At 56.9% G+C, this 20,858-nt stretch overlaps 1 protein-coding gene and 1 long non-coding RNA gene across 3 annotated transcripts in view; both read left to right on the forward strand.

The window, feature by feature from the left end:
• Nucleotides 1–1,108: 1,108 nt before the first annotated feature.
• Nucleotides 1,109–7,688, forward strand: LOC307093527. The gene is made up of 3 exons (XR_013812980.1): nt 1,109–1,248; nt 6,722–6,759; nt 7,612–7,688. It is a non-coding gene; the product is annotated as an uncharacterized lncRNA (long non-coding RNA).
• Nucleotides 7,689–8,899: 1,211 nt separating this feature from the next.
• The window catches only part of EEF2K (eukaryotic elongation factor 2 kinase), a 60,747-nt gene continuing 48,788 nt past the window's right edge, over nt 8,900–20,858 (forward strand). Inside the window, exon 1 of one of the 2 annotated variants that reach the window (XM_079791598.1) lies at nt 8,900–9,287. The gene's annotated coding sequence lies outside the window, so the exon portion shown is untranslated. The remainder of the gene's footprint in view (nt 9,288–20,858) is intronic. The other variant, XM_079791597.1, reaches the window with a different exon arrangement.

Here is a 20,858-nt window from a genome sequence, read left to right on the forward strand (position 1 = left end):
TCCACTCAAGGCTACAAAGTTTCAATTATAGAAGGTAAACAAATCCAAACAGAAATGGCGGCAGCCACGGAGCTGGAAAGACCGGGAGGCTAGGGTTGCCCCCGGAAATGGAGGAAGCAAAGCTTTCTGCACACTCTGGCTGGCCCAGGCTTCCACTTAAGGCTACAAAGTTTCAATTATAGAAGATACATAAACCCCAACAGAAATGGCTGCCGGCCACGGAGTGAGCAGGAGGCTTGGCTCCGCTCCAGGCTACAAAGTTTCAATTGTAGAAGGTAAATAAATTTCAGATACCAGGGCCTCCACTTGGGTCGCCAGGGGGCGTGACTGGCCTGCAAACCACCACAGGCCCCTCGCTCAGGCCACCCCATGCCCTAAGGGAACCCCCACCCAGATCCGGGACACCCTTCAGGGCAAACCAGCTGGCCCCCACCCATGCACCAGGCCTCTATCCTATCTAATAAAAGAGTAATATGCAGATTGACCATCACTCCAACACACAATATGGCTGCCCCCATGTGGTCAAAGATCCTGCCCCTATGTGGACACAAGATGGCCACCACAAGATGGCCAGCAGGGGAGGGCAGTTGGGAGGGACCAGGCCTGCAAGGGAGGACAGTTGTGGGCGATCAGGCAAGCAGGAGAGGGCAGCTGGGAGGCACCAGGCCTGCAAGGGAGGGCAGTTTGAGGTGATCAACCCTGCAGGGGAGGGCAGTTAGGGGTGACCAGGCCAGCAGAGGAGGGAAGTTGGGGGCAAACAGGCTGGCAGGGGAGCAGTTAGACATCAATCAGGCTGGCATGGGAGTGGTTAGGGGGTGATCAGGCTGGCAGGCAGAAGCAGTTAGGGGCAATCAGGAAGGCAGGCAGGCGAGCAGTTGGGAGCCAGCAGTCCTGGATTGTGAGAGGGATGTCCGACTGCCCGTTTAGGTGGGATTGGACCTAAACGGGCAGTCGGACACCCCTCAAGGGGTCCCAGATTGGAGAGGGTGCAGGCTGGGCTGAGGGACACCTCCCCGCCCCCGTGCACAAATTTTGTGCACTGGGCCTCTAGTCTATAATAATACAAGCATAATATGCAAATCGACGGAATGGCTGAACAGTGGATCGTCTGGACAACCATGCTATGACACACCCACTGGTGCCAGGCCAGCCAAGGCGGGTGCAATGTGATTGGTCAGGGGCCCAGCCATCGCCCCATAATTGCCCTGCAGAGGGAGGCCCAGGCCACCGACCAGCGGACTGTGGCAGGTGGGTGGGGCCTCCCGCTGCGGGGGCAAATCCATCGTGGAGCCCCAACCAGGTGGGCAGGGCCTATCTCTTTGGGGTGATTGATCACTGAGCCCCGAAATTGATTGCCCTGCAGAGGGAGGCCCAGGCTACCTGGCTGGCAGTCCTGCAGCAGGTGGGCAGGGCCTCCCTCTGCAGGGCGATCAATCTCGGGGCTCCCAGACTGTGAGAGCACACAGGCCAGGCTGAGGGACCCTTCCCCTGCACTAATTTCATGCATTGGGCCTCTAGTACTTGTATATAAGGATTTCTGGTGCCAAGAATTAACCAATCAATCACAATCTTATTATGCAACATGACAAATAAGACACAACTCTCTTATATACGAAATTTGTGCACGGGTAGGGTCCCTAGGCCTGGCCGATGATCAGGGCTGATCAGGGCCTTCTGGCTGCCAGCCGGGGCCTTCCTTCCCCAGCTGCTGGCTGCTGGCCCCGGCCTTCCTCCGTTCCGCACCAACCCCTGGTGGTCAGCGCACTACATAGCGAGTGATCGAATTCCCAGTCTCCTGGTCAAACTCCTGAGGGGACACTTTGCATATTAGCCTTTTATATATAGAGACTAGAGGCCCAATGCATGAAATTCATGCAGGAGGATGGGGGTGGGGGGTGTCCCTCAGCCCAGCCTGCACCCTCTCCAATCTGGGACCCCTTGAGGGGTGTCCAACTGCCCGTTTAGGTCCAATCCCACCTAAATGGGCAGTCGGACATCCCTCTCACAATCCAGGACTGCTCGCCTGCCTGCCTTCCTGATTGCCCCTAACTGCTTCTGCCTGCCAGCCTGATCACCCCCTAACCACTGCCCTGCCAGCCTGCTCTACGCCTAACTGTTCCCCTGCTGGCTCGATTGCCCCTAACTGTCCTCCCCTGCAGGCCTGGTCACCAACAACTGCCTTCCCCTGCTGGCCTGGTCACCCCCAACTGCCCTCCCCTGCAGGCCCGATTGCCCCCAACTGCCCTCCCTTGCAGGCCTGTTCCCTCACAACTGCCCTCCCCTGCAGGCCTGGTTGCCCCCAACTGCTTTCCCCTGCAAGCCTGGTCATCCCCAACTGCCCTCCCCTGCAGGCCTGGTTGCCCCCAACTGCTCTCTCCTGCCAGCCATCTTGTGGCAGCCATCTTTGACCACATGGGGGAAGCCATCTTGTGCGAGGGTGTGAGGGTCAATTTGCATATTACCTCTTTATTATATAGGACTAGAGGCCCGGTGCACGAAATTCGTGCACTGGGGGAGGGGGTGTCCTTCAGCCCAACCTGCACCCTCTCCAATCTGGGATCCCTCGGGGAATGTCTGACAGCCTGTTTAGGCCCGATCCTACAGGGATCGGGCCTAAACAGGCAGTCAGACATCCCTTTCACAATCTGGAAGTGCTGGCTCCCAACTGCTTGCCTGCCTGCCTAATTGCCTCTAACCGCTTCTGCCTGCAAACCTGATCACCCCCTAACCACTCCCCTGCAAGCCTGATCGATGCCTAACTGTTCCCCTGCCAACCCAATCATCCCCAACTGCCCTCCCCTGACAACCCGGTCACCCCCAAATGCCCTCCCTTGCATATTCCCTCTTTATTAGATAGGGTTTTTTCTTTAACATATTGGACAGCCCTACCTAATTGGTTTGGCTCAGTGGATGGAGCATCGGCCTGCAGACTCAAGGGTCCCAGGTTCGATTCTGGTCAAGGACATGTACCTTGGTTAGGGGCACATACCCAGTGGGGAGTGTGCAGGAGGCAGCTGATCAATGTCTCTCTCTCATATATGTTTCTAGCTCTCTAGCCCTTTCCCTTCCTCTCTGTAAAAAATCAACAAAATATATGTAACAAAAAAAGTAACATTTAAGACTTCTCCATATCTGCCTGGCTGGTGTGACTCAGTGGTTGAGACCACAGGCTGCCGCCACTGGGAGGGGGATCGTGCCATGGGGGTGTGTGCCCCTCGCAGGTTTAGACTCAGCCCAGGCTATGGCTGCTAGGAGGGGGATCAGCGGTGGGGTGCACGCCCCTCACATGCTGAGACTCCAGCCCATGCTAAGGCTGTTGGGGTGAACGCCCATCACAGGCTTAGGCTTAGGCTCAGCCCAGGCTACGGCCGCTGAAAGGGGGATCGCGCCTTGGGGGTGCACGTCCCTCAAACTCTGAGACCCCAGATAAGTCTATGGCTGCTGGGAGGGGGATTGTGCTGTGGGGGTGTACGCCCCTCGCACTGAGACCCCAGCCCTGGCTATGGCTGCAGGGAGGGAGATCGCGCTGTGGGGGTGCGCGCCCCTCGCACTGAGACCCCAGCCCAGGCTATGGCTGCTGGGAGGGGGATCGCGTTGTGGGGGTGTACGCCCCTCGCAGGCTTAGACTCATCCCAGGCTATGGCTGCTGGGAGGGGGATCGGGCTGTGGGGGTGCGCGGCCCTCGCACGCTGAGACCCCAGGCTTTGGCTGCTGGGAGGGGGATCGGGCTGTGGGGGTGCGCGCCCCTCGCACGCTGAGACCCCAGCCCAGGCTATGGCTGCTGGGAGGGGGATCGGGCTGTGGGGGTGCGCGCCCCTCGCACGCTGAGACCCCAGCCCAGGCTATGGCTGCTGGGAGGGGCATCGCGCTGTGAGGGTGCGCGCCCCTCCCACTGAGACCCCAGCCCAGGCTATGGCTGCTGGGAGGGGGATTGCACCCTTCACAGGCTGAGACCCCAGCCCAGGCTATGGCTGCGGGGAGGGGAATCGCGCTGTGGGGGTGCGCGCCCCTCCCACGCTGAGACCCCAGGCTTTGGCTGCTGGGAGGGGGATCGGTCTGTGGGGGTGCGCGCCCCTCGCACGCTGAGACCCCAGCCCAGGCTTTGGCTGCGGGGAGGGGAATCGCGCTGTGGGGGTGCGCGCCCCTCCCACGCTGAGACCCCAGGCTTTGGCTGCTGGGAGGGGGATCGGTCTGTGGGGGTGCGCGCCCCTTGCACGCTGAGACCCCAGCCCAGGCTATGGCTGCTGGGAGGGGCATCGCGCTGTGAGGGTGCGCGCCCCTCCCACTGAGACCCCAGCCCAGGCTATGGCTGCTGGGAGGGGGATCGCGCTGTGAGGGTGCGCGCCCCTCCCACTGAGACCCCAGCCCAGGCTATGGCTGCTGGGAGGGGGATCGGGTTGTGGGGGTGCGCGCCCCTCACACGCTGAGACCCCAGCCCAGGCTATGGCTGCGGGGAGGAGGATCGCGCTGTGGGGGTGCGCGCCCCTCGCACTGAGACCCCAGCCCAGGCTATGGCTGCTGGGAGGGGGATTGCACCCTTCACAGGCTTAGACTCATCCCAGGCTATGGCTGCTGGGAGGGGGATCGGGCTGTGGGGGTGCGCGCCCCTCGCACGCTGAGACCCCAGCCCAGGCTATGGCTGCTGGGAGGGGGATTGCACCCTTCACAGGCTGAGACCCCAGCCCAGGCTATGGCTGTGGGGAGGGCGATCGTGCTGTGGGGGTGTACGCCCCTCCCACGCTGAGACCCCAGCCCAGGCTATGGCTGCTGGGAGGGGATCGCGCTGTGGGGGTGCGCGGCCCTCGCAGGCTGAGACCCCAGCCCAGGCTATGGCTGCTGGGAGGGGGGTCGGGCTGTGGGGGTGCGCGCCCCTCGCACGCTGAGACCCCAGCCCAGGCTATGGCTGCTGGGAGGGGGATCGCGTTGTGGGGGTGCGCGCCCCTAGCACGCTGAGACCCCAGCCCAGGCTATGGCTGCGGGGAGGGGGATCGTGCTGTGGGGGTGTACGCCCCTCGCAGGCTTAGACTCAGCCCAGGCTATGGCTGCTGGGAGGGGATCGCGCTGTGGGGGTGCGCGCCCCTCGCACGCTGAGACCCCAGCCCAGGCTATGGCTGCTGGGAGGGGGATTGCACCCTTCACAGGCTGAGACCCCATCCCAGGCTATGGCCGCTGGGAGGGGGATCGTGCAATTGGGATTTAAGCCCTTTCAGGCTTAGACTCAGCCCAGGCTAAGGCCGCTGGGAGGGGTTCGCGCCATGGGGGTGCGCGCCTCTCTCGCAGGCTTAGGCTCAGCCTAGGCTATGGCCGCTGGGAGGGGGATCGTGCTGTTGGGGTGCGTGCCCTCGCAGGCTGAGACCCCAGCCCAGGCTGACACCGCTGGGCATAATCGTGGTGTGGGGGCACAGGCGCCTCCGAGCTGGACAACCTGCATTGCGAAGGCTGGGCGGACTGGGGGACTCCGGCAGGGATGAGAGGACTGGGCGCCGCCATCTTGTGGCCATGGGCGCCGCCATTTTTGTCGCGGAGTGATGGTTAATTTGCATATTACTGTTTTATAAGATATGACTAGTGGCCCACTGCATGAAATTCGTGCATGGCGGGGGGTGTTCCTCAGCCTGGCCTGCACCTTCTCTAATCTGGGACCCCTTGAAGGATGTCCTACTGCCGGTTTATAGGGATCGGGCCTAAACCAGTAGTCAGATATCCCTCTCACAATCCGGGACTGCTGGCTCCTAACCGTTCACCTGCCTGCCTGCCTGCCTGATTGCCCCTAACCACTCTGCCTGCCGGCCTGCTCACCTCCAACTGCCCCCCACCGCCGGCCTGCTTGCCCCCAAATACCCCCCCTGACAGCCCGATCATCCCTAACTGCACCCCTTGCCAGTGTGCTTGCACCCAACTGCCTCCCCTGCCAGCCTGTTCACCCCCAACTGCCCCCCTGCTGGCCTGCTTGCCCCCACCTCCCCTCCCCACTGGCCTGCTCGCCCCTAATTACCCCCCTGCTGGCCTACTCACTCCAAACTGCCCCCCCCCGCTGTCCTGATCACCTCCAACTGACCCCCACTGGTGGCCTGCTCGCCCCCAACTGGCCCCCCTGCTGCTCTGCTTACCCCCAATGGCCCCACCCACAACTGCCATCCCATCCTGGCCTGATCACCCATAACTGCCCTCCCCTCTTGGCCTCTAACTGCCTCTACCAAGGCCCCACCACCATGGCTTTGTCCAGAAGAATGTCCGGAAGGTCTCCTGGAAGGTCTCCCAGTCTAATTAGCATATTACCCTTTTATTAGTATAGATAGAAGCCTGGTGCACGGGTGAGGGGCAGCTGGTTTGCCCTGAAGGGTGTCCCAGATCAGGGTGGGGGTTCCCTAGGGGTGTGGGGCGGCCTGGGCAAGGGGCCTGTGGTGGTTTGCAGGCCAGCCACACCCCCATGGGGTGAGGGTCCCCGCTAGGGGGGCGTGGCCAGCCTGGGTGAGGAGCTGAGGTCTGTTTTCAAGCTGGCCTTACCCCCTTCAGGGTGGGGGTTCCCACTGGGGTGCCTGGCCAGCCTGGGTGAGGGGCTGAGGGCTGTTTGCAGGCTGACCACGCTCCCCAGTGGGAACTCTTACTCCATGGGGGAGTGGCCAGCCTGGGTGAGGGGCTGAGGGCTGTTTGCAGGCTGGTCATGCCCCCTGGCGACCAAGCTCCCAGCTCCTTCTTTTTTTCTTTTTTTTTTTTTCAGCACCTCCTTGAGCTGAGGCCAGGGCCAGCCGGAAGCAAGTATCTGGGATTTATTTATCTTCTATAATTGAAACTTTGTAGCCTTGAGTGGAGGCCAGGGCCGGCCAGGGCGGGCGGGAAGCTTGGCTTCCTCCATCGCCGGGGGCAACCCAAGCTTCCTGCTTGCTCCAGCTCCATGGCCACTACCATCTTAGTTAGGTTAATTTGCATACTCACTCTGATTGGCTGGTGGGTGTAGTGGAGGTATGGTCAATTTGCATGTTTCTCTTTTATTAGATAGGATAGTTCAAGATAGGGCATTCACACCCCATGTCTATTGTTTTGTTGGCTGTTGCCATTTTCTTATTTAATAACTTAAGGAAAAAGAGGCCAGTGCTCCTGACTAAATAATTAGGTACTGCATGTTTTAAAAGTCCCTGTGGTACACAGGTTGAAAATCACAGCTCTACTGGAAGCTTTTCCTTTCCTCCTCCCTCCTTCTCACCTATAGGATCCTTCAAAGTCCCCTCCCCTTTTACTACACAGAGTAACTCAGCCCTGAAGTATACATGCCCTTTGCCAAGAAGAGCCACCTTAGCAATCTTTTGGGCAAATCTCTCTCTACAAGCCTCAGTTTTATGATCTGTAAAAACAGTGCTAATAAAACCTACCTCATAGGGCTGGTGTGAAGATGAAATGAGATAAATAGCTCAATAAATATCCCTATTATTATTTATAACATTTGTGAAATTTCTAAAATTTCACTAGAAAAAAATAAAATAAAAAAAGAAGAAGAACGATAAAAGAAACAAAATTTCACTAGAAAACTATCTGGAAGGATATAATACCAATTATCATTAGTGGTATTTCCTTTTCTTTATACCTTTGCACATTTCTCCAATTGTTTCACAGGTATTTATTATGCCAGGACTGTGATAAGAGGTGGGAACACAGCAATGTCCTAGACAGGTAAGGAATGTCTTGAGGGGATATCTATAATAATTAAAGCGTAATATGCAAATAGACAGAACGACCAAACAGCAGAACGACCATCCGGACGACCTTCTGGTAGACCACGCTATGACACACGCTGGCGCCAGGCCAGCAAAGGCGGGTGCGATGCGATTGGTCGGGGGGGGGGGGGGGGCTGCCATTGCCCCACGATTGCCCCAAAGAGGGAGGCCTAGGCCACTCTGCGTGGCGATCAATTGCGGAGCCCCAGCTGGGTGCAAGGCGATTGATCTGGGGGCCCTGCAATCAATTGCCCCACAGAGGGAGGCCCAGGCCACTGGCCAGCGACCCTGTGGCGGGTGTGCGGGCCTGGCCAGCGATCACCCTGCAGAGGAAAGCCCAGGCCAGCCAAGCGATCACACCCCACCCCTGTCGCCCGCAGAGGGAGGTGTCCAGTGGCAGGGGAGGGGGGAAGCACTGCACAGATGGCAAGCAGTGACATCGGCGGGGGTGGGGCCAGCTGCTGGCACCTGGGGGAAGGAAAGCCCCGATAGGCCCTGATTGCCGGCCAGGCCTAGGGACCCTACCCAAGGGGTCCTGGATTGTGAGAGGGCACAGGCCGGGCTGAGGGACACCCCCCGTGCACGTGGGCCTCTAGTATATATATATATATATATATATATATATATATATATATATATATATATATATATGCCTAATGTGCAAATTGTCCCTTCAGGAGTTTGATTTCTTGCTCACTATGATGTGCGCTGATCACCAGCCAGACCTAGGACCCCAACCCGTGCATGAATTTCGTGCACAGGGCTTCTAGTTAATTAAATAATGACACAAATAACTGCAATGGTCATAAGTGCCTAAATTTAACGATGCAGAAATCAGGGGAACAAAAGCAATTTCTTATCATAAAAATATTCCAAGATTATGTATAGAAATTTATACAATGAGATGGGATTACTAGTGATTTTGGAAAGGACTCAAATGCAGGAACTAGGCAGGCAGAGAAGAAAATGGGAAGGGGAGGCGGTGGCTGCCTTTTCTGGAGTTACGGGGAGGGAGTCCTCCCCTTCCCCCACCCGTGGGTGCTAGGCCCACCCCCTAGGTTAGGTACCAACGGGGCGCTGGAGCCGGAAGACTTGCGCGGCTGCGGAGACCGCCACTCGGGCGGGGCCGGAGGCAGGCGGAGTTGGGGGGGGGGGGGAGATCACGTGACAGCCACGCGGTGCGCCAGCTGGAGCACAGCCCCGCCCCAGCCCCAGCCCGGCGGTTCGCAGACCAACGCCCGCACACCGGCCCCTGGCTGCCGCGGCTCTGCAGACGGCCACCCGCGCTCGCGCCCCTGCACGCGTCCAGTGCCTCGGACCTTCCAGCCGCCCGTGCGCTCCCCGCGCCCCAGGATCGTCCCGGCGGTCCCCGCGCCCCGCGATCGTTCCAGCGGCCCTCGCGGCCCTCGCTGCCTCCCCGGCCCGCCGGCCCCCGCGCCCGGCTCGCCGCTCCCCGGCACTCTCGGGGGGCCCGCCCGCCCTGCACCCTGGAGCACCGGGCTACAAGCCTCTACCACCTCCTCTGGATCCTCGCGGCCGTGAGCATCGGCCGCCGCTCCTGTCCGCCCGAAGGAGGTAGGTGCGGCCGCAGTTGGTCGGGCTTACGGGCGCGGGCGGGCGGGCGCGGGCGCTGCAGGACCAGCTCCCCTCCTCCCCACCCCGGTGCGGCCCGCACCCCGTGCACGCTGGGCCTGGAGCTTGGACGTGGGACCCGAGGCCGCGCGGAAGGCAGGTGTTGGGAGCGCGTCCCCTCTGGTTGAACTCCGTAAAACTGGGGGAGTCGCGCAGGTTAACGGCGGCGCCCTTTAGGAATACCCTTGGCGCGCGAAGGGCTGGGAGGGGCGGCTTGGGACCCCCGCCCAGGCCCGCAGAGGATGGGGACGGCGCCGCCGTCCTGCCGCCTGCAGGGCCCGGAGCCCCACCCCCGCTCGGTCGGCGGGACTCCCGGAACCTCGAGGACCGTGTAGACGCGCCTTTGCAGCGTCGCTGGCTGTGGGATCGGTTGTGAGCTCGGCTGAGACGTGCGCCAAGGGCGGGGCGTGGGTGAGAGTGGCGGGCGGGCGGGGCCTCGGGTAAGTCCTGGCCTAGTTCTGTCCGCCCCCAGGGTGACACATGGGCGTGCACGGAGGGGCTCGGCCTCGGCGCTGCTGCCTTGGGGCCACTCAGCCGGGAAATCGAGTCACGTCGTGCCCTCTGATATCGAGGAGGAGGAAGCCGAGGCCCAGGTCCAACCGCAGACTCCTTAGCGAGATGGACCAAGTAAAAGCGGGGGCACAGCCCGCAGGTGGAAGCTGGTGGTGCCTGCTGCGTGGGGCGGGGCGGTTAGGGGAGGCTTCCTGGAACCGGAGATGCGGCTGAGCGGGGAAGGGTGGCCGAGGGGAAGCGGCGGGGCTCAGATGGAGCGGGCTGCGGCGTCCTCGGCGGCAGCTGACCTGCATTCCCCTGTTCCTGTACGAACTCAACCAACACAGTAGCACTTGATGGCGTGACTTCAGGTGTAACACGGTTGGGATTGCCACCCCCATTCCTCCCAGCCCCCTTCTCAAAGGCTGGGTCCTCTGGGGTCCCCAGTTCTTATCCTCCGCAGGTGGTGGGGCAGGAAGTCAGGGCCTGCTGATCAGGTGAGATGTTCTCAATGTATGTGTAATTGTTGGGGAAAAGCCCCAAAGTCTAATTCAGGATCAATTCCTAAGAACTGACAGGAAGCCTTATTCAAAGTCATAAGAGCTTTTTAAAAAAATTTTTTTAAATTGATTTTAGAGAGGGAAGAAGGGAGAGAGAGAAAGAGAGAGGAACAAGGATGTGAGAGAGAAACATCCATCAGCTTCTGCTGCTGGCCCCGGACCGTGATTTTAGGGCTGAGGGAAAGCCGCGGTTCGGTCTGCACTGGCTTCAAACCCAACTCCTCCACTTGCTAGCTGTGTCATTTGGGGCCCCTGAGTGACTGTGGACAGAGCCCTGCTTCCCGCCGCCCCTGGCGGTTTGTGGCTGTCTGCTGAGAGGACGGGGTCCGTGACCTTTCTGTTCCCGCATGCCCTCCTCTGGAGGATGAAGCTCATAGTGCTGTCACCTAGGGACCCGGGAGGTTTCCTGGAGGAGGTGACTCTCAGCTGCAGCTGAAGGATAACAGAGGAGTTGGCCAGGGATGGGCGGGGAGGCCAGGGGTGTGTGTCAAACAGGGCCCGCTGTGAGAGAAGCCCAGGGACGGGCCTGCCCTCCAGGCAGCGGGGAGCAGTGACGAGCAGGCGCTGTGTAAGTGAGACTGAAACGCTGCGGACCCTACCGGCTGTCTCTGGGCAGGATCCAGTGGAGGGGACATGGCCCAGGGGGAATGGGCTGTTGGTGTGGGCTCAGAAGCAGCCCGTATCCCATTGGCCCCCATGCAGTCACATGGTCCCACCTAGATGCAAAAGGTGCTGGGAAGTGTAGTCCCTGGCCGGGCAGGGGAAGCGCAGCTTGGTGGTGGGGAGCGGCCTGCCAAGTGCCTTTTCTGCCCCCTGGCCCCTCTTCCAGTTCTTCACCCTGCGCACTCCGCCCCGCTGTTTTCACTGAGGGGATTTGACAGAGGAGGAAGCTGATGTTCAGTGAGGTTAAGTCATTTGCCCAGTGCCACTCACTGGTAGGAGCAGAGTCAGGACCGGAACCCAGACCGGTTTGCCCCAAAAGCCTTGTCAGGACAGACCCTAGTCTTGGGCGCTTTTTGAGGGCCTCCACAGGGTGCAGGCTTTCCACTCAGGACCGGCCACAACAATAGGTCCGGGCTGCCTGTCACTACTTGAGCCAATTAAGCAGAGACAGGGTTGGATCATGTAGGAGCATTTATTCCAACCATGCCGGCAGCGTGGGAGGGCAGCAGGTCAGCCCCGAAAGTCTGTTCTGCGCGCCCCCCTTCCTCTCCCCCCCATAAGCCAGCAGCTTACATTGGGTTGAAGGACAAAGATGACATGTCCTTACATGGGGACGTGGGCGAAAGGAATGAAAGTGGGTAAAATTGTTACAGATTACAGCAATGTGGACTGGGTGTTGCAAAGGGCCAGTGCCTCTGGACTCCGTTGTTTCAGCAACAAGGTTGTTAATCTTCCTGGGATGATAGGCGGTTCTTGATGAGCATGGACCGCGTTCCAGGTTAACTCCCAGGTCCTGGGGTACAACTCCCGTCCGGATCAGAATGTGCTTTCTTTACTCAGAACAAAGCAATCACAGTTAACAGAGCACGATTAATATTTCTTGTAACTACAGCTCGTCCCCATTGTTCTGTTTCTGCCCCTAGCACTGTCAGGCTAACTAACCCCCAGACACCTGGTAGTGTAGCCCCATAGTCCCTCCACCAGCCTGCAGTGCCCATTAGATCAGCAGAAGTTGCCCGATTTCTCCAGTCACTTGTTAGTTCGTGCAGCATGCATTTACGCGGGACCTAGTGTGTGCCGTGCCTGGCCCTCTGCACTGGGAGAAAGAGAAGAATGAGACATGGCCCCTTTGCCCAGGGGCTCACGTGGCTGGCCACTGAGAGGCCGTGTAAACAGTTCCCCTGAGAAGTGAGACCAGTTGTATCCGTATCCCTGGCTTCCTGGCGTACACAGTGTCCTGAGCACATGAGCAGGGCGCCCAGCGAGTCATTAAAAATTAATCTTCAAACTCGCATGTGCATTTTGTTAATCAAAGCTATCATGAGGATAGTTTGTGCTTGGTATTCTAAAATGTGCTTTTCTGATTTTAAAACCACGGGATAGCCTTGCGCTGGAACAGTTTTGTGTGAAGGAAGCCCTGGGTCTGGCCGGTGTGTATGAGCTTCAGCAGTGCCAGTGTTCACTGGGCTCCTGGCTTCATCCGTGAGTGAGCTCATGTCTCCTCTTTCTGGTGTGTGTGCAGGTTTGTTTTTAGGAGAGGAAGCGGGGGGGCTTCTTGGAATTCCACCGGAATCATCTGGAGCAGGTCTCTGCCCGGCTGTTGACAGCTGGCTGGATAGCCGTGAGCTGTGGGCTGCCCTGTGCCGGGCGGGGTCTTCAGCAGCATCCCCCCGCTCCACCTGTTAGGAGTCAGTTCCAGTCCCAGAGTTGTGACAACCAAAGCTGTCTCCAGCCATGGCCACGTGTCCCCTTGTTGACGGAATTGCCCAGGACGAGGACGACTGTTCTGGACCAGACTTGTTTCCTGTCACGACTGCAGCAAATCACAAACGTGGTGCTTAAACAACACAGATTTCTTCTTTTAATCGTTCAGGTCAGAAGTTCGAGAGGCAGGGTGTCGGAGGGCTGTGCTCCTGGAGGCTCTGAGGAAATGTGTTTCCTCGCCGGTTCCCGTCTCTAGAGCCCTGCATTCCTGTGCTGTGGCTCTTCCTTCAGCTTCTAAACCAGCCCCGTAGCATCCCCTCCTCGCACCGCTTCCATCGTCACTTCTCTCTCTAGCTCAGCCCCTCCTGCCGCCTTCTGTGAGGACCCTGTGGCCACACTGGGCTGACCCAGGATCATCTTCCTATCGCGAGACCTTGAATTTGGTCACATCTGCAAGTTGCCTTTGCCATATAAGGGCCGATATTCACAGAGTCCAAAGATTAGGACATGGATGGGGCCGTGGCTCTGTCTGCCACATAGACTGCTGTTTCTGGGGAAAACGGATTTACTTACGGAGGGCCAGGGAGGAGGGAAGTGACTTGGGGAGCAGGGGGTGGGGCTGGCAGGGCACAGCAGCAGCTGGTACTCCTCTGGTGGCGCCATGTGCTTGATCTCATGGGTTTCTCAGAACCACTCCGGGTTGGTTGTGCCCCGTTGTACAGACAAGGGAACCTCCCGGGAGGCTTTCTGGAGGAGGTAAAGTTTGAGTTGGATCTGGGAGGGAAAAAGGGGTTTGGCAGCGAGTGAGACAGGCATTCTAGGAAGAGAGTCCTTGCGGGGTGCAAGGGCAGGGGGGTGTGCGTGGCTATTGGTTCTTGGTCGGGGCGACTGGGGGAGGTGATGTGCAGGGAGGGGGCAGGTGGGTGTGGACATCTGTAAATCAATTCTTTTAATCTGACATAAACTGTATTATTTCTCACAGTAGTTTAATTTTTTTTTTTTAAAAATCTGATTTTTAGAGAGAGAGGAAGGGAGAGGGATAGAGAGATAGAAACATCAATGAGAAACTTCATCAATAGGCTGCCTCCTGCACATCCCCTAGTGGGATTGAGCCCAAAACCCAGGCATGTGCCCTGACCGGGAATCAAACGGGTGACCTCTTGGTTCCTGGGTGAGGCTCAACCAGGGAGCCACACTGGCTGGGCTCTCACAGTAGTTGAAATAAACGTTTGCGTGTGGGCACCCACACATGCTAGGGCACAGGTCTCAATAAGACACCAGCCTGAAGCCCGGCGTGGGCTTGGGAGGGGATCCCAGTGCTGCCTAGCTGTTACCACCTCCACTCCCCGCCTCCAGGAAGGCAGAAAACGCCAGCAGGAGATGCATTTGATTGGCCCCTGCAGGTGCCTGCTCAGTGCCAGTGGCTGGCGAGCCACGGTGTAGGACAGGCCACCGTCTAACCGGGGTTAGGAGTTCAGACCCGGCCCTGTGGTGACAGCACAGGGTCTCTTCACTGTCCGGGGCTTTGTTTTTTTGTTGGTTTTTCGGCGGCTTCATTGACGTTTAAGTGACAAATTGGAATCACGTGTAGTTAAGGTGTAAGTGTGATGGTTTGGCATGTGTCTACATGGTGAAATGGTTACCACAATCAGCTAACGGCCACCCCACCGCCTCCCGGCGTCCCCTGTGTGGTGGGAGCACCAGGCCCTCCCTAGCAGGTCTCATGCCCACTGTGCGGCACTGCCAGCATCCGCCACCCGCTGTGCCAGCTCTCCGGGCCTTGCCTACTCCTCTCGTGTCCCGGAAACTCTTACGTTTGGCCACCTTCTCCGGGCCCCACGCCGAGCCCCTGGCACCACAGGGCTGTCTGCTTCTGTGAGTTTGGCTTTTTAGCTTCTGCCTGTGGGTGTGATCGTGCAGGGCTTGTCTTTTTGTGCCTGGCTCGGTTCATTTAGTAATGCCCTCCAGGCAGGTCCATGTTGTTTCGAATGCAAGGATTTCCTTTTATTTTTAGACCCAATACTATTCCATCGTGTATGCACCACAGTTTCTGCGCCCATCACCCCTCAACGGACCGGTGACAGCATTCCCACGTCTTGGCGCGGTTTTTCTAGTTCGGAGGAAACTGAGGACTCAGCCTGGAGCTCGAGCCGCAGCCAGGGCAGCCAGCTCTGCGGGGTTCCCGCCCGTGCCCCCTCGGAGGGCAGCCCCTTCTCTGCGTGCAGCTCCGTCATTGGCAGATGAGAAAGTCTGCCGAGTGCTTAGTGGTTGCAGTCAGCTGTTCACATGCCTATTTTAGGAAAAATATGCATTTTTGAAGTGGGTAGGAGCAAAGGTCTCTTCGGCATTCTTGTCCCTCATTTGCAGCACAAAACCGCATCCTTCCTTCCTTCCCGCGGAGAGAGGAACTCACTAAGCCAGTGGTGGGCAAACAGCGGCTCACGGGCCACATGCGGCTCTTTGGCCCCTTGAGTGTGGCTCTTCCACAAAACACCACGGCCTGGGCGAGTCTGTTTTGAAGAAGTGGCGTTAGAAGAAGTTTAAGTTTAAAAAATTTGGCTCTCCAAAGAAATTTCAATCGTTGTACAGTTGATATTTGGCTCTGTGGACTAATGAGTTTGCCGACCACTGGCCTAGTAGGACAGGAGTGCTATTTTTAACCATGTGCTTTAATAAATGTTACTTTTTAAGTATGTAGAAATAATATACAGGGCCCTGCGTCCTGGCCGGCTTTGGGGCTTGCAGATTGCAGGTGACAAAAGCCTCCGTGTGGCCAGCCACGTTGTGCGCCCGCCACAGGCAGGGGCTCCCGTGCTGTGCGCAGAGGTCCGGGGAGGGGGGGTGGTTTGGCCTCAGGCACCTTTGGGTTTAGGGTCTCGGTGATGTCATCGCTATTCATTTTACTCTGTCTCTCCTGTTCTTTTTCCCTTTTCATTGAATTCTTTGGGGTGAGCCTGGTTACAAAATGACACGGGTTTCCCTGCCCGGTCCTGCACCATCTGTGCACGGCACTGTGTTCGCTCTTGTTCTGCTCTCCACCAGGGTCAGCTTTGTCCTCTGGTGGCCTCAGTCCCTGTCCCAGATTCGTGTCCTGTCGTTCAGCCTCTCAAGCCAAAGCTCCGGGCTTAGCTGTGACTGGGTCGCATTGCTTTGGCTTGAGTCACAGGCCCACCTCGGGGCCAGTCGCCGCGGCTAGGTGCCAAGCTCTGTATACCGCTTCGACCTGGCCACGTGACCCCGGGGACGAGGCGGTGCGTCCCCAACCCCAGGTACATGGCCTGAGGGCAGAGGAGAGGCCAATCCCCAAACAGAAGCAGGTGCAGGACACCAGGTGGCCCTCGGCACCTGTCCTCTGTGGCTGCGGCAAGGACCAGTGTGTGTGCGGCTGGCTCAGTGCAGGCCGTGTTGGCTCAGGCGCTGGCTCCCGCGTGGGGGCGGGCGAGTTCAGCTCCTGTCTACAGGGGAAGGCAGTTCCTGGGGGGGAGGAGCCCCGAGGGGGACCAGCAGCCTTGACCGGGGCATTGCAAGCACGGGTCCTGCCCCAGCGGCTGTGCGGGGAGCCCTGCGTAGCGAGACCCAGTGAGCACGGCGATTCCGTGGCCAGAGCCTAAAACGGCCTGTGCCCTGGGGATCCCTCAAGAAGCTGGGTTGGCTGCTAACCAGACATCCAACCAGACCTGGTGGCAGAGCCAGGGCGTGGGCTCAGGGCTGCCTAACGCAGAACCCAGCTCCGCTGCAGCGCCATAGAAATGTCTTCCCGGCTGTGCTGGGGGCGGGGAGGGGACTTGTGGGTGCCTGAGTGAGGGCAGAGGGAACCTTCCAGAGAGTCCTGCTGTCTTGAGAGCTGGGTTCTGCTCCTGGTCTCAGTCTCTTACCCGCAGGAACAGGGAAGCCCGAGTTAGATGGAGGTTCCTAGGAAGCTGGATGCCCTGGGTAGTGTTGGGACAGGCATTGTGCGGCTGAGCTGTGGGCCACTGGGGGCTCCCTGCCTGTCTGGGAGAAGCCAGCACCCTCCGGTGCCCAGGCAGCTGTCATGGGCAGATGTGGGAGCAGCTGTCACATCAGGACTCTGGGTTGAGGCCTCAGTTTTCCCAGGCCGACCTACCCAGGCATCAGCTTGTCATAGAGATGTGAGGTGACTTTTATAATGTGGGAGAGCGGGGCTACGGGACCATACAGAATTAGCAAGTAGTAAGGAAAAAAATTGTAGTCGATTATATAAAGTTAGATAGCCAAGTCTGAAGATTGTCAGTCCAGGGCTACTATGCTGCCTCAAGATAGAAGATGAAGCCCGGCCGCCGTGGCTCAGTGGTTGAGCATCGACCTAGCAACCAGAAGGCACAGGCCCGGGTTGCGGGCTCGATCCCCAGTGTGGGGCGTGCAGGACGCAGTCAATCGATGATTCTCTCTCATCAGTGATGTTTCTCTCTCTCCCTCTCCCTTCCTCTCGGAAATCAATAATATATTTTTAAAAAGATGTAAGATTATGCTGCCTAGACCCCCTCTTGCTCATGGCTCTGTTAGCCTCAGCACATGGCTTCCTCATGGTTAAACACAGCTGCTTGAGCTCCAGCCGCCACACTTCCAGTCCAGCTAGAGGAAGGAGGGAGGACAGAAGGGCGCTCCTCTCTTTAAAGCCCTTCCCTGTAGCCCGGCTGGCGTGGCTCAGGGGTTGAGCGTTGACCTATGAACTGAGGTCATGATTCAGTTCCCTCTTAGGGCACATGCCCAGGTTGCAGGCTCGGTCCCCAGTGTGGGGCGTGCAGGAGGCAGCCGGTCAGTGATTCTCTCTCATCGATGATGTTTCTATCTCTCTTTCCCTCTCCCTTCCTCTCTGAAAGCAATAAAAATATGTATTTTTTTTAAATGCTCAAGCCTCTCTAATTTAAAAAACCAACAAACAAGACATAATAAACAAATAAATAAAAACCCTTCCTTCTAGCTGAAAACAGTCCTACTTATATCCTCTTGGCCAGAACTTGGTCACATGGTCACACTTAACTACAAAGGAATCTGGGAAATGTAGAACTTAGTCTGCGTGGCCATGTGCTTAGCCAAAAACCAATGATTCTGTTACTAAGAGAGAGAGCACAGTTGCTGGGGGCCGTTAGCAGGCGGCCGCCACAGCTGCATCAAGAGCAAATTTATGACAACGGAAAGCCACACACAGATCTGCTCACTCGGTTCTGGAATGCACACCAGTGCCTGCGAGCGCACAGCCCCGGGCCCGCCAACAGCTGCTTGTCCGCAGCCGCTGCTGTTTCCCAGGCCGAGGAGAACGGCAGGTCTGGTGGACACGGCCACGGACTGGGGTTCTGGGATATTCCCCTGTGAACGGACAGCCGTGGAACCTCCCTCAGGACACTGACCTGCGCAGCCCCCTTCACAATGGGGCCCCCTTCACAATGGGGCGTCGGTGAGATGAATTAATCTGGTCAAGGTCACCAGCCGTCCAGGCACTTACCCACTGCTCCGAGCACTTGTAGCACTGCCTGGAGGGCTGCAGGCTGAAGCCGAGGCTCCTCCCTGGCATCATCCCTGCCCCAGACGCCGTGGCCTGGCTGGACCTACTCCCAGCTCCAGGCTCCCCGCCGTTTGGTCAGCAGGGATCCTGGCCGTGGGCTGACCAGGGCAGAGTAGGCACTGGGGCTGGGAGACAGCGGGGCACCAGGGAGGGTTTGGTGACAGGATCAGTGCCTCAGGCATTGGATCCAAGCAGTGACCTTACCTTGCCCTGCGGGTGAGAAACAAAGTGAACACCCAGAGCAGCGATTGTCGAGCTGAGTCAGAAGTCAGTAGGGTGATGCATTGAGGAACAGGAAAGAACAGCAACAAAACGAGCACACTAGACAGGCGGAGTGCGTTACACAGAGGAAAGCTGAGCAGTGTCCTGGGATTTCAGTTTAGGCTTGGTGGGTGTGCGCTGGCTTAGGGTGTAAGCCATTTCTGCTGGGGTAGCCTCAAGCAAGTCCCCCCCCCCCCCCTTGGATCTGGAAGCCTGCTGTCCACAGAGAGAGCTGTTAGGAATAATTGCTTTGATCTAACATTTAAAAAAACATTTCACCTATTTATTATTTTATATTGAAGGCAATCAGTTTTGTAAAAAAGTTAAAACAGTATAGAAATGTGCTGTTTTACCCGAACCCTAACAAGTTCCCGCCAGCCCCACAGTCCATCACAGGCTGGCGAGTTTTCGTGGGGCCTTGTGGAAAGTTTTGCTGCATCTACAAACATCCTTTTCCTTTTTTATTTTTATTATTTTTTAAAATATAGTTTTATTGATTTTTAGAGATAGAAACATCAATGAGAGAGAAACATCATCCATTGGCTGCTTCCTGCATGCACCCTGACTGGGGATCGAGCCCACAAACTGGGCATGTGCCCTGACTGGGAATAGAACTATGACCTCTTGGTTCATAGGTTGATGCCTAACCATTGAGCCACGCCAGCTGGGCTCATCTAGTCTTTTGTAACTTGTATTTTTGGTGTTATTTCTAAGAAGTCTTTGCCTAACCCAAGGTTACAAAGATTTTCTCCTGATAAGGTTTTAGATCTTATATTAAGGTCCTTGATCCATTTGAGTTAATTTTTGTCTATACTGTAAGGAAGGAGTTCACTTCCTTCTTTTTCAGTGTGGATCCATTCGTCCCAGCTCCAGCTGTTGAAATGATTATTCTTTCCCTACTGAATAGTCTTGGTAACCTTGTCAAAAGTCAGTTGGCCATAAATGTGAAGTTTCATTTCTGGAGTCTCAGTTTCATTCCATTGATCTGCATCTCTGTCCTTACACCAGTCCCAATGTCTTAATTACTGTAGCTTGGTTTTGAATTCAGGAAGTATGACTCCTCCAACTTAGTTTTGCTTTTTCACAATTGTATTGGCTATCCTGAGTCCCTTGAATTTCCATGTGAACTTTAGGACTTGTTTCTCAGTTTCTTCAAAGCAGCCAGCTGGGATTTTGATAGTGATTGGGTTGAACCTATAGATCAATTTGGGGAGTACTGTCCTCTTAACAATATTAAATCTTCTGTACACAGATGTCTTTCCATTTATTTAGATCTTTAATTTCTTTGGACATGTTTTGTTTTCGTTGTACAAGTCATGCACTTGTTTTGGTAAGTGCAATTGTTTTCTTAATTTCATTTTTTAATATATTTTTATTGATTTCAGAGAGCAAGGGAGAGGGAGAGAGAGATAGAAACATCAATGATGAGAGAGAATCATTGATTGGCTGCCTGCTGCATGCCCCCCACTGGGGATCGATCCCGCAACCCGGGCATATGCCCTGACCGGGAATCGAACCAGTGACCTCTTGGTTCCTGGGTCGATGCTCAACCGCTGAGCTACACCCGGCTGGATTCATTTCATTTTTGATTGTTCATTGCTAGTACATAGAAATAATTCTGATTTTTGTTCATCAGCCTTGGTGAACTCTTTCTTGACTATCTTTGCATGTCTGTGTGTCTCCAGAGCTCCCACTCTGACAGTCCCAAAGCCTTTCCTGGTGTGGGCAGGCCTCTGTGGATGAGCCCTGGACTGTTACTAAGAACCTCTGCGGGTCTCTCACTCATTCCGGGACATGAATTGAGTGCCCACTCTGCCAGGCACTCTTTGAAGCACTGGGACATCCTATCCTCCTATATAATAAAGAGGTAATATGCAAATTAACCCTCACACCATCACAAGATGGCTGCGCCCACAGCGGAGGCAGGGTTCCCCTGACAAGCAATCAGCAGGAACCTGAGGCTGCGTGGCACCTGGCTGGAGTGGGGGACCTGAGGCCGCACCCCCCTGGTGGTCAGTACGCTCCCACAGGGCTCACCGTGGGAGCTCTGGGTACACACAGACACACACGCAGCCAGAAGCCGGGCTCACGGACTGCGAGAGAGCACAGGCCGGGCTGAGGGACCCCCCGAGCGCATGAATTTTGCGCACCAGGCCTCTAGTAGACAGTAAATGAGTGAATGAGATGATTTCAGCCTGGGAAAATCTATGAAGAAAGTAAAACAGACTATGTGCCAGGGGAGTGACTAGTTATGCCTTTGAGAGGGGTTTTTTGTTTTTAATAATTTTTTTATTTTTCAAATACAGTGGA

The sequence above is a fragment of the Cnephaeus nilssonii genome, assembly GCF_951640355.1.
Source record: "Cnephaeus nilssonii genome assembly, chromosome: 2".
NCBI classification, from domain to species: Eukaryota; Metazoa; Chordata; class Mammalia; order Chiroptera; family Vespertilionidae; genus Cnephaeus; species Cnephaeus nilssonii.